General features: G+C 40.0%; 1 non-coding gene across 1 annotated transcript; it reads right to left on the reverse strand.

Annotated features, from left to right (window-relative positions):
- Positions 1-3,313: 3,313 nt before the first annotated feature.
- LOC114372723 lies at positions 3,314-3,420 on the reverse strand. Its single transcript, XR_003658291.1, has one exon. It is a non-coding gene; the product is annotated as a small nucleolar RNA R71 (small nucleolar RNA).
- Between the last annotated feature and the right edge of the window lie 8,843 nt (positions 3,421-12,263).

Here is a 12,263-nt window from a genome sequence, read left to right on the forward strand (position 1 = left end):
TTCTAGGCCATGGCATTGGGGAAGAATTGGTCTCTCCAGACAATCAGTGTATACCTTTCACAGCCAGGCTGGGGTTTGACTGCACCAACAATATGGCTGAGTATGAAGTGTGTGCCCTGGTCGTCCAGGCGGCAATTGACTCTAATGTCAAACTGCTCAAAGTGTACAGGGACTCAGCACTGGTGATTCACCACCTGAGAGAGGAATGGGAAACTAGAGACCCCAAGTTGATACCCTACCAAGCCTATATCAAGGAGTTGGCTAATTCCTTTGAGGAGATCTCCTTCCATCACGTTCCCCGAGAGGAAAATCAAATGGCGGATGCGCTTGCTACTTTGGCGTCCATGTTCCAGCTAACATCACACGGGATCTACCATACATTGAGTTCTGGTGTCGTGGCCGACCCGCGCATTGTTGTCAGGTGGAAGAGGAGCGGGACGGTAAGCCTTGGTATTTCGATATCAAGCGATTCGTTGAAAGCAAAGAGTACCCACCGGGGGCTTCCGACAATGACAAAAGGACATTGAGGAGGTTGGCGAACCACATGACAATATAAGAGAAACCATGACATGACCCTCCTGTGATGCGTGGATGCCAAAGAGGCGAACCACATGATCGAGGAAGTCCACGAGGGTTCGTTTGGAACGCACGCCAATGGGCATGCTATGGCCCGGAAGATCCTTAGAGAAGGTTATTACTGGCTCACTGATGTGCCGTCATTTTCTTCTATTTTCTAAACCCTTTTTGCACCATTTTAATTACTGATTGGTCTTAATTGTCAATTAATCAGGCAGTTTTATTATTTGGGCTCATTTAGCTAATTTGATGTTTTTAATCTAATTTCAGGAATTAATGAAACATTGGGCTTAATCCGGATTTTGGTTATGGACTTGAAGAGGGCAAATAAAGCAGCGCTTACCTTAGTTAATTTCTAATTAGGAAATTTCACAATTTTATTTTATGTTGTTCAGTGTTTATTTCGTTTTGGGCCAGAGTATTGTAATAGGGCCCAGTGACTTTGAGTGACTCTTTTTAAATAGCTGCCTTGGGATTCGTGCAGGGCATTCTGTGATGCTATTCATTATTCAGAGCTTTGTTTTAGGGTTTTTGTTTTTCTGTTTTGATGCTTCTGAGTTCGTAATGCAATTTTACGTTTTCTGCTTCTAATTACAATTTCGTTCTTGCTTCTTCTTCTACTCTCATTTAAGTTTCTGTTCCATTTTACATTTCTGTTCGTTTACGTTTCTGTTCATTTACATTTCCGTTCATTTACGTTTCTGCTTCATGTTTCAATTGCGTTTTCTGTTTGAATCCATGGAAGGCTAGATTTTCTGGTGTTGTTTCCTTTTGAGGACGAAGCCCAACTCTCTTTGAGGTCTCGTTTGTAATGTGGTTTCCTGGCAGTTCTCCCTTCACCAGTATCCCAAATTCGTGAATATTAATCAGTGCACGCTTCGTGTCCGATTAATTGCCTCTGAGCCTAACTTGCGTTCATGCTTAATGGACGAAGGGCTAACTGGTGTATGTGGTGCCTAATCACGTATTGAAAACCCTAAGTTGATTTTTGCTTAGTAAATTGAAATAGGGTTGGATTAAGTGGTTGATTGTTAGGGACGAATTCTCCATAACCCAGGATAAGAGAATGGCTTCTGAATCAGAGGAAAAAACCCATTTTTAATATTAGTAGTTTCGTATTCCAGTTTGCTTATTCTGCTCTTTAATTACCAAACAACCAAACCCCCCCCCAATCGTTACTGTTACTGCAAGTATATTATGAACATTTGGTTTGTCACTGCTCGTTGGGAAACGACCTAGGATCACTTCCTAGTTACTGCATTTTCATGTTTATTTGATTCAGGTACGGCCTCGATCAAATTTGGCGCCGTTGCCGGGGAGCAGTGTCCAAAGGTTCATAATAGCTAGCTAGTGTTGTGTGTTTAATCCTTTCGTGTTTTATGTTTAATTGTTAGTATTGTGTTAGTATGTGTGTTAATGTTGTTTAGTGTCCTGGTATTTTGTTTAATGTGTGTTCTGTTTCAGTTTTCCCATTAAGCGTTTCCCCTGTCTCAGTCTTGGGTGTTTTGCTGTGAAGAGTGTGCTTGCGGCAAAAACAGAGTAGTAGTAGAAATCAATTAGAGACGGATTTTAGCGACCACCCATGCTGAATTATTTGAGATTTTTTGTTTTAGTAGCTAGGGTTGTTATTTTTGGCTGAATTTTTTTGTGGTAACTTCTTTTAATCCATATTTTGTGGGAAAAATAGCTAGAGCCTTTAGTTTGGTCAGATTTGAAAGTTCCAAAAAAGTAGCAAATTTTGTGTTTGTCAAAACTTCAAACGGCCATAACTCTTGCTCCGGTTATCAGAATCGCAATTATTATATATGCATTTGGGGTAGAAAAAAATTTCCTATGCCGTGGCAGCATGCCATAGGCCGGCTGAGGTCTCCATCGTCCAAAAAAGGCGATTCTGTCAAAAGTTTTTTATTTTTCAAGTTTTATTCACTTATTTTTCTTAACTTACCATTTTTAGCTTTCATAGTTAGACTTTGAATTTTTGTCTGAAATTTTTTGTGCTATCTTCTCATCATTTTATAAGGTTGCTCACAAAATTTCAAGTCATTTGGATATCATTTGAGGGTAGCTGTAGTTCAAACCTACATCTTTATTTACATGATAAGGCAACTAGTTGTGTGCATGCTGAATGTAGTGTATGACTAGAGGCAATCCATCTGACTTACAACCCTTTGATCCTGAGATAGATAGGAAATTTCATAGATTAGTTAGGCATCATTTTATACCTTTTGATCATTCTGAGCATTCCATTACTGGTGAAGCTGTGCATTCTGTTATTGGTGATTTTGAACATCCTGATCTTGAGCATTATAATTTTGAGCATTCTGATTCTGAGCATTCAGATTTTGCACACTCTGAGAACATGGCACAACCTCCACCCCGTGAGAGGACTCTAAGGGAAATGGCTGCACCTGATTTCACCTACGAAAGCTTGTGCATCCAATACCCTGATGAGGATGTCCCATATGTTCTTAAAACTGGACTAATTCATTTGCTTCCAAAGTTTCATGGCCTTGCAGGTGAAGACCCGCACAAACATTTGAAAGAATTTCACATTGTCTGCTCCTCCATGAAACCCCCAGATGTCCAAGAGGATCACATATTTCTGAAGGCTTTTCCTCATTCATTAGAGGGAGTGGCAAAGGACTGGCTGTATTACCTTGCTCCAAGGTCCATCACGAGCTGGGATGACCTTAAGAGAGTATTCTTAGAGAAATTTTTCCCTGCTTCCAGGACCACAGCCATCAGGAAGGATATCTCAGGTATTAGACAACTCAGTGGAGAGAGTCTGTATGAGTACTGGGAGAGATTTAAGAAACTATGTGCTAGTTGCCCCCACCATCAGATTTCAGAACAGCTTCTTCTCCAATATTTTTATGAAGGACTCATTAATATGGAGAGAAGTATGATAGATGCTGCCAGTGGTGGAGCCCTTGGAGACATGACTCCTGCTGAAGCCAGAAATTTAATTGAGAAGATGGTCTCCAACTCCCAGCAGTTTAGTGCCAGAAATGATGCCATAGTCATTAGAGGAGTGCATGAGGTAGCTACAAACCCATCTGCATCATCTGAAACTAAGAAGCTTGAAGGCAAACTGGATGCATTGGTTAACTTGGTAACCCAGCTGGCCTTGAATCAGAAATCTGTACCTGCTGACCACCATACAGACCTTTGCCCTTCCATGCAGCAACCTGGAGCAATTGAGCAACCTGAAGCTTATGCTGCAAATATTTTCAATAGACCTCCTCAACCTCAGCAGCAAAATCAACCACAACAGAGCAATTATGACCTCTCCAGCAACAGATACAATCCTGGATGGAGGAATCACCCTAACCTCAGATGGTCCAGCCCTCAGCAACAACAACAGCAGCCTGCTCCTTCCTTCCAAAATGCTGCTGGCCCAAGCAGACCATACATTCCTCCACCAATCCAACAACAGCAACAACCCCAGAAACAACCAACAGTTGAGGCCCCTCCACAACCTTCCCTCGAAGAACTTGTGAGGCAAATGACTATGCAGAACATGCAGTTTCAACAAGAGACCAGAGCCTCCATTCAGAGCTTAACCAATCAGATGGGACAATTGGCTACCCAATTGAATCAACAACAGTCCCAGAATTCTGACAAGCTGCCTTCTCTTGCTGTCCAAAATCCCAAAAATGTCAGTGCCATTTCATTGAGGTCGGGAAAGCAATGTCAAGGACCTTAACCCGTAGCACCTTCCTCATCTGCAAATGAACCTGCCAAACTTCACACTATTCCAGAAAAAGGTGATGACAAAAATTTACCTAACAATTTCTGTGCAGGTGAATCTTCTTCCACAGGTAATTCTGATTTGCAGAAGCAGCACATTCCCCCTCTTCCATTCCCTCCAAGAGCAGTTTCCAACAAAAAAATGGAAGAGGCAGAGAAAGAGATCTTGGAAACGTTTAGAAAGGTAGAGGTAAACATACCTCTGTTGGATGCAATAAAGCAAATTCCAAGATATGTCAAATTCTTGAAGGAGCTGTGCACTAATAAGCGGAAGCTTAAAGGAAGTGAACGGATTAGCATGGGCAGAAATGTCTCCGCATTGATTGGTAAATCTGTTCCTCAAATTCCTGAAAAATGCAAAGATCCAGGTACATTCAGCATACCTTGTATCATAGGAAATAGTAAGTTTGACAATGCCATGCTAGATTTAGGAGCTTCTGTTAGTGTTATGCCTCTGTCTATTTTTAATTCTCTATCTCTAGGCCCCTTGCAGTCAACTGATGTGGTAATTCATTTAGCTAATAGAAGTGTTGCCTACCCTGTTGGTTTCATAGAAGATGTCTTAGTTAGAGTTGGTGAACTGATTTTCCCTGTTGATTTTTATATTTTGAATATGGAAGATGGATTTTCTCAAGGATCAGTTCCCATCATTCTAGGCAGACCCTTTATGAAAACTGCTAGAACTAAGATAGATGTTTTTGCAGGCACACTATCCATGGAATTTGGTGATATAACTGTTCATTTTAATATTCTGGATGCTATGAAATACCCATCTGAAGATCTTTCTGTATTTCGTGCTGAAATAATTGACCATGTTGTTGATGAATACATGAATGATCTTTATTCTAATCTGCATGCTGCTCACTCTTCATGCATTGAGTTTAAAATTGTACTTGATCATATGTCTGAACTTGATGCTGACAGTGAATCTGAGAGTGATATTGATTGCATGTCTGGTGGTGGTATTTTACCTCTCGAGATTGATTTTATAGAGTCAGATAGGACTAACCATGTTTCAGGAAGTTCACATACCTCTAACTTTCTTTATGAGGTAAAGGCTGAGAAACCATCTCCTTCTACCACTGTCCAGCCGACCACACCAGAATTGAAGCCTCTGCCATCAAATTTAAAATGCGCTTACTTGGATGATAGCAAGAGTTTTCCAGTGATTATATCTGCCTCCCTTGCTGATGAGCAAGAGGAGAAGTTTTTGTCAGTTCTCAAGAAGCATAAGAAGGCTATAGGCTGGACTCTGGCGGACATTCCTGGTATTAGCCCATCCACATGTATGCATCGAATAAATTTAGAGGATGGAGCTAAACTAGTAAGACAGTCACAGAGAAGACTCAACCCGGTGATTCTTGATGTAGTGAAGAAGGAGATAACCAAGCTTTGCAAGCTGGAATCATTTATCCTATCTCCGACAGCCAATGGGTGAGTCCCGTCCAGGTAGTCCCGAAAAAGACTGGCCTCATAGTGATCAGAAATGAGAAGGAGGAGCTGATTCCTACTCGGGTGCAGAACAGTTGGAGAGTCTGCATTGACTATAGGAGGCTGAACCAGGTTACCAAAAAGGACCATTTTCCCCTACCATTCATTGACCAGATGCTTGAACGCCTGGCAGGTAAATCCCACTACTGTTTCCTTGATGGTTTTTCTGGTTATATGCAAATTACTATTGCTCCTGAGGATCAGGAAAAGACCACATTCACCTACCCCTTTGGCACTTTTGCCTACAGGAGGATGCCTTTCGGCCTGTGCAATGCCCCTGGTACCTTCCAGCGGTGCATGATTAGTATTTTCAGTGATTTTTTAGAAAATTGCATAGAGGTGTTTATGGATGATTTCACTGTATATGGATCCTCTTTTGATGGTTGTTTGAATAGTTTGGAAAAAGTTTTGAATAGATGCATTGAAACTAACCTTGTTCTAAATTTTGAAAAATGTCATTTTATGGTTGAGCAAGGTATAGTTTTAGGCCACATTATTTCCAATAAGGGTATTGAAGTAGATCCTGCAAAAATTTCTGTTATTTCACAATTGCCTTACCCCTCTTGTGTGCGAGAGGTGCGATCTTTTTTTGGTCATGCAGGATTCTACAGGCGCTTTATAAGGGATTTTAGCAAAGTAGCCCTTCCACTGTCCAACTTGTTGCAAAAGGAGGTGGAGTTTGACTTTAATGACAGATGCAAAGAGGCTTTTGATTGCCTCAAAAGAGCATTGACTACCACCCCCATCATCCAGGCACCCGATTGGACAGCCCCTTTTGACCTTATGTGTGATGCATCAAATTATGCATTGGGGGCTGTCCTTGCTCAGAAAATTGATAAATTGCCCAGGGTGATATACTATGCTTCTAGGACTTTAGATGCTGCCCAAGCAAATTATACTACTACTGAGAAAGAGCTTCTAGCCATAGTTTTTGCTCTTGAAAAATTTCAATCTTATTTGCTTGGTGCTCGCATTATTGTTTATACTGACCATGCAGCTCTAAAGTACTTGTTGAAGAAGGCTGATTCTAAGCCTAGGTTGATCCGATGGATGCTCTGGCTCCAAGAGTTTGACTTGGAGATCCGTGATAGGAGCGGAGCACAAAATCTAGTTGCTGATCATTTGAGTCGGATCAAACGTGTCTCTGATGCAGATTCACCTATTCGGGATGATTTCCCGGATGATCATTTGTATATATTGTATAGTATTTCTGACTCTCTTTCTACTCCCTGGTTTGCTAACATTGTCAATTATTTAGTTGCCTCTGTTTTTCCTCCCTTAGCATCTAAGGCCCAAAAAGATAAAATTAAAAGTGATGCTAAGCATTTTATTTGGGATGACCCCTACTTGTGGAAATTGTGCAGTGATCAGGTCATTAGATGGTGCATTCCAGATCATGAGACTGACTCAGTCCTGCAGTTCTGTCATTCTTCCGCACCGGGAGGTCATCTGGGTGTTCAAAGGACAGCTCGCAAAGTGCTTGATTGTGGTTTTTATTGGCCCACCATCTTTAAAGATGCGTGGAAGATCTGCAGCACTTGTGAGCAGTGTCAGAGAGCAAGAAATACACTTACATGGCGACAACAAATGCCTCAGCAACCTATGCTATTATGTGAGGTGTTTGATGTCTGGGGTATAGATTTCATGGGTCCTTTTCCTGTCTCTTTTGGTTATGTTTACATTCTCCTTGCAGTTGACTATGTTTCAAAATGGGTGGAAGCCAAGCCCACTAGAACTAATGATGCTAAAGTTGTCGCAGACTTTGTCAGGTCTAATCTGTTTTGCAGGTTTGGAGTACCTAAAGCAATTGTTAGTGATCAAGGAACCCATTTTTGCAACAGGACAATGCATGCCCTGCTTAAAAAGTACGGGGTGGTACACAGGGTATCCACACCATACCACCCCCAGACCAATGGACAGGCAGAAATTTCTAACCGAGAAATCAAGCGAATTTTAGAGAAGATTGTGCAGCCAAGCAGGAAAGATTGGAGTACCAGGCTTGATGATGCTCTCTGGGCACATCAGACTGCCTACAAAGCACCCATAGGAATGTCTCCTTATCGGGTTGTCTTTGGAAAGGCATGTCATCTTCCAGTGGAAATTGAGCACAAAGCTTACTGGGCAGTGAAGACTTGCAACTTCTCTATGGATCAAGCTGGTGAGGAAAGAAAGTTGCAACTGAGTGAGTTAGATGAAATCCGCCTAGAAGCCTACGAGAATGCCAAGTTCTACAAAGAAAAGACCAAGAAGTTCCATGATAGTATGATAGTTAAAAAAGACTTCGTGGTTGGGCAAAAAGTGTTATTGTATAATTCTAGGCTTGGACTCATGAGTGGTAAGTTGAGGTCTAAGTGGATTAGTCCTTTTGTTGTTACTAATGTTTTTCCTTATGGTACAGTTGAAATCAAAAGCGACTCCACAAACAAGAGCTTCAAGGTCAACGGACATCGACTTAAGCCATTCCTCACGAACCCTTCTTTAGTGGACGTAGTGGTGGAAGAGACTTCCTTACTCCACCCTACTCTTCCTCCACCATGACTTAGGGAGTTTTTCTTTTCCTATCTCCTTCTTTGCTTTTATTACACTTGTCCGATTCTCTTTGATGATTTAATTGGTTTTAATCTTTTAATTGTGCTACATTGAGGACAATGTGTTGTTTAAGTATGGGGGGGGAGTGTTCTTCGGTTTTGCTAGTTTTGTTGGTTTTGTTAATTTGTTAGTTGTGTTAATTTGTTAATGTTGTTAGTTTCGTCGGATTTTTAGTTTAATATTTTGGGTCAATTTTGTGTACACGTACGACTTTGCATGTTTTTCTTTGAATTATAGGATATGTTCAAGAAATGGGTAATTGTTTTGAAAATAAAAGTTCTTGACATTTTGTGACTCGAAATCCTTGATTCTTCTCTACATGTCATGATAGTTTTGAAAGCTCAATTTGAAAGTGATGATTTTACCTTTGTGAGAATTTGAGCCATCCATCATCATAATCATTTGGTGTGTTTTGCCCCATTGATTGCTTGCACAATAGCCTTGGCTTGATTCTTGTCGATGCGTCCTAATTCACATGCATATTTGGAAATGATTGAGGCAATTTTGTTCTTATAAGCTTCTAGCCAAATGGACTTACCTTGAATTAATTCCTTTGATAGCCCTTTTGAGCCTTGTTTCCCTTTCCTTGTTTTGAAGCTCACTACAAGCCTTAAGTGAAAAACCATGATATCACCATATCCTTAAGGAATTTTGGAGCTTTGGAATTGTTTTGGGAATAAGTGTGGGGGGTTTTTGTTTCATTGGACAATTTGTTTTGTTGGCTATGCTTCATGATGTATTTTGGGCCATACTTGATGTACATTGTATATTGGTTAAATGTTGGACATGCTGAATGAAATGTTGTTTCTCAAAGGCTATTAAAAAAAAATTGAAAAAAAAAAGAAAAAAGAAAAGCAATAAAGTTGAGTGAATAAGATCTTAAATGGCACAAGAATGATGAAACTCTTGGTTTTACTCTTCATGTTTAAATTTTATCTTTACTTCTTTTTATTTTCTTATTTTTTCTTAATATGCACTTATTCCCCATTGCTCCTCTATCCCTTTGGGATTTAGCCACTTATTCCATATTTTTCCATACCTTGTCCTTGGCCCCATTACAACCTTAAAAGACCTTTTGATCCTCATGTGCTTGTGTTTATGGGTTGATTGTCAATTTTAGAATCTTGCCAAGTTTATGTGGTGTTTGCTTTCATGGGTGCTTTGAGGGTAAATAGTAGCCTAGACACTTGAGAGATAGAGTGTATATCTTGTGAGGCTTTATAACTTTTCATTCTTGAGCTGATTAACTATTTTGCCATGATTGGGTTGCTTGGATGATTTTCATGAATGTCTTGACTTTTTGGATCTCCTTATGTTAGATGTTACCCATTCCTTTCATTCCTTGATGTTCATTGAGAAATATGTGAATGTTTTTGTTTGTCTCCCTTTGATATCCTTGGATTTTGTTCTTTGTTTCATTTTGCCCAGGAGTGCAAAAGGCTAAGTATGGGGGGTTTTGATGTGCCATCATTTTCTTCTATTTTCTAAACCCTTTTTGCACCATTTTAATTACTGATTGGTCTTAATTGTCAATTAATCAGGCAGTTTTATTATTTGGGCTCATTTAGCTAATTTGATGTTTTTAATCTAATTTCAGGAATTAATGAAACATTGGGCTTAATCCGGATTTTGGTTATGGACTTGAAGAGGGCAAATAAAGCAGCGCTTACCTTAGTTAATTTCTAATTAGGAAATTTCGCAATTTTATTTTATGTTGTTCAGTGTTTATTTCGTTTTGGGCCAGAGTATTGTAATAGGGCCCAGTGACTTTGAGTGACTCTTTTTAAATAGCTGCCTTGGGATTCGTGCAGGGCATTCTGTGATGCTATTCATTATTCAGAGCTTTGTTTTAGGGTTTTCGTTTTTCTGTTTTGATGCTTCTGAGTTCGTAATGCAATTTTACGTTTTCTGCTTCTAATTACAATTTCGTTCTTGCTTCTTCTTCTACTCTCATTTACGTTTCTGTTCCATTTTACATTTCTGTTCGTTTACGTTTCTGTTCATTTACATTTCCGTTCATTTACGTTTCTGCTTCATGTTTCAATTGCGTTTTCTGTTTGAATCCATGGAAGGCTAGATTTTCTGGTGTTATTTCCTTTTGAGGACGAAACCCAACTCTCTTTGAGGTCTCGCTTGTAATGTGGTTTCCTGGCAGTTCTCCCTTCACCAGTATCCCAAATTCGTGAATATTAATCAGTGCATGCTTCGTGTTCGATTAATTGCCTCTGAGCCTAACTTGCGTTCATGCTTAATGGACGAAGGGCTAACTGGTGTATGTGGTGCCTAATCACGTATTGAAAACCCTAAGTTGATTTTCACTTAGTAAATTGAAATAGGTTTGGATTAAGTGGTTGACTGTTAGGGACGAATTCTCCATAACCCAGGATAAGAGAATGGCTTCTGAATCAGAGGAAACAACCCGTTTTTAATATTAGTAGTTTCGTATTCCAATTTGCTTATTCTGCTCTTTAATTACCAAACAACCAACCCCCCCCCCCCCAATCGTTACTGTTACTGCAAGTATATTATGAACATTTGGTTTGTCACTGCTCGTTGGGAAACGACCTAGGATCACTTCCTAGTTACTGCATTTTCATGTTTATTTGATTCGGGTACGGCCTCGATCACTCACCATGGAAAGTGATTGCTGCACCCATGTAAGGAAATGCCATAAATGTCAAGCGTTCATGGACAATGTCAATGCCCCGCCACATCCTCTGAATGTCATGTCCGCCCCTTGGCCTTTTTCCATGTGGGGGATAGACGTCATAGGGGCCATCGAACCCAAGGCTTCCAATGGTCATCGCTTCATTCTTGTGGCAATAGATTATTTCACCAAATGGGTCTGTCACAACGTGCCCTTTTGCAGGCGAGCGAAGGCGAGGCTCACGGGTACGCTTTCCAAAGGAGGAAAGATGCGCGGAGTCGCCACCAACGTTTATTTGTGGGAAACGTCGAAAAAACCGAAGGAAACCGGTCATCAAAATGAAAATTCTAAGTTCGGGAGTTGTATTTACGTTTGAGGAAGGTATTAACACCTCTCACGTTTGTCTCAAAGGACAACAGCCTATTTTTTTAGAATTGTGAAATTGTGTTATCTTAACTTTTATTTCTTTTTATTTTTTGAGGTCGACAAAAGCGGGGCTCTTGCTCCTACGTACCCTCCATCAAAGAGGAAATCAGACCTACGTAGTTCTTTTTTAAGCGTGAATCAAGCGATTCTTTTTACTTGAAAGGTGATTATTTTAAGGCGTTGGACCTTAAAAATGATCCATTTTACTTGGTAAGAAACTGAAATGATAAACTTTCAAAATCCTATTTTTTTGTGGACGAGCTTGACTAGGCGAGTTGATTTTAGCCTTAGTTTCACTTTAGTTATTAGTCAATTCAATTAAGAATGAGAAATCCCAAATAGAAAACGTCCGATTGATTTTTCGCTTTATTTTACTAAAAAGGTATTTTTTGACTATTATATTATTATTTTACCTTTTTTTATTTCCAACGTGGTTACGGCACGACCGAACGGTCGGAATTCATTTTAACAGAAATTAACGGATGATACAATTCAAATGTTCGGTGGAAATTTATTTTATTTTTTGATTAGGCGAGAAATGACTTAAATAAATGACTGAAGCACGTCAAAAGGGGGTACGGAAAGTAAAAGAAAACGAGAATAAAAATACATGAAACAAAATGTGGACCACCACGGGTACATAGAATGAATTGAAAAGCTCGGTTTGAGGTACTTACCAGTTGAAGACTGAAGAAAACGAAGAACGAACGATAAATGTCGAAGAACGGTTGAAAATCTTCGCGTAATTACTCACGGAAACGTTACGGAAATGTTACGGAAGCGC

Source organism: Glycine soja, chromosome 10 (genome assembly GCF_004193775.1).
Source record: "Glycine soja cultivar W05 chromosome 10, ASM419377v2, whole genome shotgun sequence".
NCBI classification, from domain to species: domain Eukaryota; kingdom Viridiplantae; phylum Streptophyta; class Magnoliopsida; order Fabales; family Fabaceae; genus Glycine; species Glycine soja.